Below are 6,000 nucleotides of genomic sequence, written 5' to 3'. Positions count from 1 at the left end.
CCCTGCTGCCCACCCTGCTCTGGGTGCAGCCCAGCACACGGGGGCCTTTCTGGGCTGCCAGCGCACGGTGCTGGCTCACAAGCAGTTTTCCACCCACTGATACCCCCAAGTCCTTCTCTGCAGGGCTGCTCTCAATCCACTTGTTGCCCAGCCTAGATTTTTGCTTGGGATTGCCCTGACTCATGTGCAGAACCTTGCACTTGGCCTTGTTGAACCTCACAAGATTCACCTGGGCCACCCTTCGAGCCTGTCCAAGTCCCTGTGGATGGCATCCCATCCCTCAGGCATGTCAGCTGCGGCACTAATGTTGTCTGCAAACTTGCTGAGGGTGCCAATTGATCCTGCTGTCTGTGTCACTGATGAAGATATTAAACAGTCCTGGTCCCCATATAGACCCCTGAGGGATACCCCTTGTCACTGATCTCCATCCAGACACTGAGCCGTTGACAGCTACCCTCTGGATGCAACCATCCAGCTAGTCCACCCAGTTTAGGGAGAAATATGTTGTGGGGGTCTGTGTCCCAGCTAGATGACATCCATAGCTCTTCCCTTGTCCACTGATGCAGTCACTCCACCCTAGAAGGCCACGAGGATGGTCAGGCAGGACTTGCCCTTGGTGAAGCCACGTTGGCTGTCTCGAATCACCTCCCTGTTCTCCATGTGCCTCAGCACAGCTTCTAGGAGGAGCTGTTCCATGATCTCCTCAGGCACAGAGGTGAGAGGCTGACAGGTCGGTAGTTCCCAGGGTCCTCCTTTCTACCCTTTTAAAAAATGGGTGCAGTGGTTCCCTTTTTCCAGGCAGTGAGGACTTCCCCTGGCTGCCCAGATATCCTGGAGAGGGGCTTGGTAACAACATCAGCCAATTCCCTCAGGACTCTGGGATGGAGCTCATCAGGTCCCACAGACTTTTGTATGTTCAGTTCCCCAGAGGGTCCTGAACCTGATCATCTCTCACAGTAGGAGGGACTTTGCTCCCCCAGTCCCTGCCTTGAGGTCCATCCACTCGGGAGGTGCGGGGCCGGGCGCGTCAGCCCAGACGGTTAAAAGTGACGGCTTCGGCTGGAGGAGGTGCCGCCGTAAGTGGTACTGCTGGGTCCGATCCGCGTCGGCTGTTTCGCAAAAGCCACGTGGAAAATTGCTTTGCTGTTGGAGTTCATAGCCGGCTCTAGGGGTGTCTGACCCAAAACTGGCGGTATTCAAGGAAATGATTCCTGCCGCGCTGAAGTAGCCGGCGGTGGCCGGGCTGGTGCAGAGGGAGAGGCTGTGCCGGACTAACCCGGGGACTAGCAGAAGGCCGGCGGCTCTGCGTTTGCTCTGGTGTCCTGTTGCCTTTTGTCCAGAAATACCTGCCTCGCTAGGTGGCATCTGTTGGTGCTGTTCTGCGTGAGTGAAATGTTCCTGACCTTGAATTCTGCGTGCCTCTCTTCTCATTTGCGGGACTTGTTTAGGGGTTTCTGGCCTGGTCTTGCACCAAACCTTATGACCTTATTTTCTTTTTTTGTGGAAGGAAGCTATACAAGAAATAGGAAACAAAACCCCCCAAACACCTCAGTATTGTGGATTTCGCAGTCAGTGATTTTGGCTTTTAACCACAGTGGGAAAATATTGTGAGAGAAATTTCACCTGAGCTTGGGGGAGCAGAGTCTGAGTGGCTTTAACAGGCCAGCACGGCGTGCAGCACTCTCTGGAGAGATGCTTCATCACTGAGGGCGGGGGTCTCGCCAGGAAGAGGCAGGGTCTCTGCACAGCAGCTGGAGCCCAGAGATGGAACTCGGTAAAGGACAGTGGATAAGGTCAGGGTGGCCTGTTTGTCTGGTAGGTGTTACAGGTTGGTGTTGCTGGCTGAAGTGACTGGATTTTCCCTATTTGCATGTGCCCATGATGGCTGTCTAACCCCTGGAACACCTGCTCGCTTCTGCCAGGGTGACTGGCTCTGGGTATGCATGTTGGTCTCCCCCTCTTGAGCATTATGGGTTTTTGCTAACACTCTGCAACAGCCTGTCTTTGACTCCCTTGTCGAAGACAGATTTACTATGGTAGTGAGAAACCATATGAAGTTTGTTCTCCTTGTCAGATTTGTTTGAGAGTTAACCTGCCAGTGAGGTCTGGGAGATAAGGCTGAATGGTCTAAAGGGTCTGTAAGACAAGAAATGTTAGGAAGCTGATTAGTCACGGGGGTCTTGTCCTGGAGGAGCAGTACTGCTGACCTAGAAGAATCTGCAGAATTAGAGATAGGAATCACAGTCCTGTTAGATAAGAAGCCCTCAGTGAACCATTTCCTCAACTTTATCTCCTTCTGGGTGCTGTTCCCACTTCCATAGGGGGTTCTCTGCAGCAAGGCCCAGAGAGAAGGGTTCAGAGATCTATCATTCAACCTGATAAAAATCCAAGCTGGAAAAGAAAAAATTCTGGATGTCTGGACAAATTCCAGCTGCCATCAGCTAGAGAGGCACCTAACCTTCGCTCCATCCCTCCATTTGCGAATCAGCCCCTGCAGCTCTGGCAGGACTGATGAGTAAGCTCTGGGGCTATACTAGGTGGGAAGGCCAGAAGGAAGGGTGTGCTGGAAGGATTGCAGGGATGCAGCAGAACTCAAAGGAAGAGGCCAGCCCTCTGTCCGACAGCCCTGTGATACTACAGAGATAACAGGGATGGTGATGTAGAGACAGGTCTGTCTCAGACAAGAGTAGAGGGTGAGAGGGCTCTGGATGGACAGGGAGCTTGACAGAAAGCCAGTGAAGACTTCCAGAAAACGGCAGCTGAACTTCTTTCCCACCAAAGCTTCTTGGTCATGTCCTGTACCAGCTGCAACTGCGATGAGGAAGAGTGGCTTGGCATCAGCATTTGGGTGCAGCTGGGCTGGCAGCCAAGTGTGGAGCTCGCCATGGTGGAGACTCCTTTGCTTCTCCAATCCAGGCATTGCCAGCAGGCGTATGGCACACGTTTCCAAGTGTACTGCTGTCTATTTTATCCTGAATTTTACTCCTCTAAGATTTACCAAATTACCCTCTAAATTCTTGCTAAGCAAGCTGCTAGCAAATAGAGCAGTGTGTTACCTGGGCTCTAACGCTTGCAAAGAGCCTGGCATTTTTAAAGCTGAAGAGAAGCTCTTAGGCTGTCATGAAGTGGCTCTACATGCAGCACAAAATTCCAGAACCAATATTTTTTTAAGTGCATATATTTCCCTTTCTTTATTCTTCCTTTCTTGGCATGTGCCAAAAGACTGTGCAGAAGTTACTTGCCAGCATATAGTCTTCATGCTTGGTGTAATCCAAGGCACACACACGTAAAGATCACCTTTACCAACAGGTGTGGAGGAACCTGTTGTGTTTCCTGGCCTGAACTTCTATATGCTGAGGTGAGTTTTCTTCTGTGTGAACAATCCCAGGGAGATGCTGGAATTACTCCAGAGTGCTGAGCTTTACAGGCATGTTTGTTGGTTCAAGGTCTGCACCAGGACATGAAAAACAGTGCCAATATCTGGAGTTCTGCACAGAATCTTTTTTTTCCCCCCCTGTTGTGCAAGTGGCAAGTGGCATGAACGTGTTGCTAATGGGGTGAGCTGCTTGATTTCATGGTGTTGTGCATACAGGAGTGAGGGAAGATGATCTAACTACACACTCAGAGGCGGTTACTTTTATCACTGTAGAAGTTACTGTTGGAAAGCTAAGTTGGGAAATTAAAGGGGAACATTCCTTCTGTGCTGGCAGTTCTTGACCAGAGAGAAGGGATGAAAGTCTTCACACACTTCAACACAAGTCTGTTTTTAGAAGTGAAAGCTATTCAGGAGGGGAAGTATTGATTTTTCATCCTTCCACCTTGAATGTTCTGTTTATCATTTTCTTTGGTTTGCATGTAATGGACCATACATAAAGCTATTCTTACTTTTCCCCTTCTGCTCTAAATATATGAGCCAGGCAAGGATGTAGGGACTTTGCTAAAATGAATTTTATTTGGTGCCAGAAATCTTTGCATGCTGTGTCCAGAACCTCATATTTTAAAACTAATTCAGATCTGAAGCCTCTTACATCTGCAGGAAACCAGAGCACAGTGAGGGTGTGATGGTACAGGCAGGCTCGCAAATGACTTCAGGAAGCAAGGAGGAGCTGGCGCTGCCCTGCAGAGTGGCTGGGGAGAGCAGCAGGGAACGGCGAACGTGTGCTCGTTGTCACTAGTGACCTCTGGCCACGGGCAGTATGTCTGGTCAAGCTGCAGAGGACAAAGGGACCATCTTCACAAGTGTCTGGCAGCAGGAGGTGTGATCTGGCAGCACCGGTCACGCTGCTTCTCTGATATTTGTGTCTGTTCTGAGGCAAACTACAAGGTGTGCTCCAGGCTCCCTGCGTCTGGCCAGGTGTTACTTGGCTTTTGTGGGGGGATGGCTGTGCTGCGTGACTGCCGTGGAGGGTTTAGCTCATTCGAACCTTCAGGTTCATCCTTCAGCTGTCCACCAGCCACTGGTGTCTTCCTCGGGCCTGCTACAGTGCGGCTCTGCCAGCTGTGGAGCCACCTTGCCAGCAGTGCCAGCACCCGGCCAGCAAATCCTGTGTCCACAGGTCACGTGGGGTGTCGTGCCGTTCCTCTCCTTTGCAGACACCTCGACCCCGCGCTGTGCTGGTCCCAGGGTGCGTCTGCTGCAGGGCTCCCTGCAGTGAGCACCCCGGGGGTGCTGTGGCAGCCATGAGGAGCTTTGTCCCGCCTGACACGTGCCTGTGAGGATGCTGTGGCCTTTCAGAGACAGGCTGTGTCCGTGTAAAACCTGAGCAGTGCTGTAGGAAAGAGGAGGGTGGGAGAACTCGGGTAGTCAGAATGCGCGAGTACAGGCGGCACAGGCTGTCTCTGGGAGTATCCCTGCTGTTTGTGGGAAGACTCATCTGCGTGCAGCCGTTGCATCAGGCAGGATTCAGCAGCACCACAGCCTGAAGCAGAATTTTTTCCAGCTTCCCTGAGTTGCCAAATTTTTTTTTTTTTTTTTTTTTTTTTTTTCCTGGCAGCAGCTGTAGGTGAAGGTGTAGCTTTCTAGGTGAAAACCTGGGTTTCCATGATCATTAAAAAACAACAGTGCTTTTTTTTTTCCTTGGGTGGTATGGTAGTGGTAGTAATTCTTTTCCATATATTACAAAGAAGTGCTGATCGTGAAAGGTTTTTCCATTTTGGATGAGAAGGAAATAATGCTACGACTGGGCAGCACTTTGTGGCAACTGTGGCTTGGGCACATGATGTTTCTGACATGGATAGCACCTCCTGAAACACTTAATGGCTTTATTACCTCCTTTAAGACTGGAGGATTAAGTGCATTGTGTGAGGAGTCACAAGGACTGTGCCTTCTTAAGTAGCTGCAGGAGGCATCAGAAATTACTTTTTCTCAGGCTGCTGCAGCCTGTTCCTGACCCCGAGGATGGGCTGGTGTAGTGGGCATAGTGGTGGCTGTTGCTTTGTTGTTTGAGCCACTCAAGTGCCAAGTGCCTTCATTCTGTAGAAACAAAAGCCTAAAACCCAAGATGCATTAATGGCTTGATGAGAAACTAATTAAGTCAGACTGGTACTTTAGCCTTAAGGTAGTTGGTGACAGCAGCTGACACGTCAGAGCTTGCTCACCTGCTTGCTGAGAGCAGGGCAATCTGCAGTGGTGACCTCTGGCTCCAATGGCCAGAGAAGGTTTGTGAGCACTGACACTGTAACTGGGTGGTGCTTGGCTTGCCTGGCCTCACTTGGCAGACAAGGTGGTGTGCTTCTGGCACAGCACATGTTCTACTGTCTGCCAGTGGCTGTAGATGAACCAGGGAGTGTACAGAAGACTGTGTAGGATGGTGCGGGTTGGGTTGCTGCCTCCGGACCAGCCTGGAGGGCCCATACTTCTGCACGATGCTGGATCATGTGCTGACCCACTGGCTGGTGCTGTAGGGCTCCTTCCTTTTATACCAAATCAAGCTGCTCATTTTCTGGGACCTAGCTCAGCTTCCCAAGCATGGAGAGGCCAGGCTGAGGTGCTCAGGATTG

This window comes from Athene cunicularia, assembly GCF_003259725.1.
Source record: "Athene cunicularia isolate RWA chromosome Z unlocalized genomic scaffold, athCun1 chrZ_part5, whole genome shotgun sequence".
Lineage (NCBI taxonomy): Eukaryota > Metazoa > Chordata > Aves > Strigiformes > Strigidae > Athene > Athene cunicularia.
This window is presented reverse-complemented; position numbering follows the sequence as displayed.